Below are 1,562 nucleotides of genomic sequence, written 5' to 3'. Positions count from 1 at the left end.
TTCTTTTTCTTGCGATGGAGTCTCACTCTGTGGCCTGGGCTGGAGTGCAGTGGTACAATCTCCGCTCACTGCAACCACACCCGGCCTAGATTTATATTTTTATAATGTTGTCTAGGTTCTGAAAAATCAGCTTGTAAAAGCCACAGCATGTATAGATTACAGTATATTTAAGTTACAATTTCATTTCACATTAGATGTAGATATTCTTTATAAGTAGTCTCAATATCTTTATAAGTAGTTTCCAGACTTTTGCTCAAAGTAACTTCCAGAGGTTTTTATCCCTTCATAAAACATTCAACCTTGCATGGATTAAATACACGCTCTGCCTGTAACCCCAATTGTATTATTTGGGGCAACTACACCATCAGTGACAGTGTAATTGTCACTAGAATAGAAAAAAAAAAATTACATTTTCTTCTAAATAACTTGATGGAAAGGGTCCAGGAAGATTCCCCTGGGTGCAATATTGTTTTTCCAAAATGTAAGTAGGGTACCAAATAATGGGTATCCTCCAGAACCTTTGTTCAGCCAAGACTAATAACACTTTTTTATTTGTAGTAACACATTTTTAACTGCCCAAGTTTGTTAGTGAATTGCTCTTGCCAAAGTAATCAGCAGGAATTTTCTGCTTAGAGCAGCACTGTCCAATCGAATATAATATGCACTACATCTATAATTTAAAATTTTTCTAGTTGCCACATATAAAAAGTTTTTAAAGAGCTGAGATCACACGGGGTGCAGTGGCACACGCCTGTAATCCTAGCATTTTGGGAGGCCAAGGCAGGCAAATCACTTGAGGTCAGGAGTTCAAGACCAGCCTGGCCAAAACGGCGGAACCCCATCTCTACTAAAATACAAAAATTAGCCAGGTGTGGTGGTGGGCACCTGTAATCCCAGTTACTTGGAAGGCTGAAGCACAAGAATCGCTTAAACCCGGGAGGCAGATGCTACAGTGAGCTGAAATCATGCCACTGGACTCCAGCCTAGGTGAGAGAGTGAGACTCCATCTCAATGGAAAAAAAAAAAAAAAAAAAAGGTGAGATCAGTTAATTAATTGTAATTATGTATTTTGTTCAATTGGGTATATTCAATTCAATATACCCAAAATATCATTCTGATATGTAATTAATATAAAAATGTATTAATGAGGTATTTTACATTCCTTTTTTGTACTAAGGCTTCAAAATCCAATGTGTATTACAGTTGCACCACATCTCAATTCATACTAGCCATATTGCAAATATTCAATAGCCACATAGGATTAGTGGCCACCAAGATGGACAGTAGAGACTTAATTAGCTTCTGTATTACATTAACCCACAATGAAGACACCACTCCTAAAAGGTCTGGATTGTCTCCCAGAGTGAGAAGCTGAAAATGCTTGACTTCTCAAACTCAATTTGCCTTGGAATAGAGTACAGAGAGTACAGTATGCTTTCCCATTAAAGGGTTTAGCATTCAAAAAATACTTTTTTTTTTTTTTTGCGGTGGGGGGTTGGGGACAGAGTCTCATTCTGTCGCCCAGGCTGGAATACAGTGGCGTGATCTCAGCTCACTGCAAT

Source organism: Colobus angolensis, unplaced genomic scaffold (assembly GCF_000951035.1).
Source record: "Colobus angolensis palliatus isolate OR3802 unplaced genomic scaffold, Cang.pa_1.0 Scaffold124, whole genome shotgun sequence".
NCBI lineage: Eukaryota > Metazoa > Chordata > Mammalia > Primates > Cercopithecidae > Colobus > Colobus angolensis.
This window is presented reverse-complemented; position numbering follows the sequence as displayed.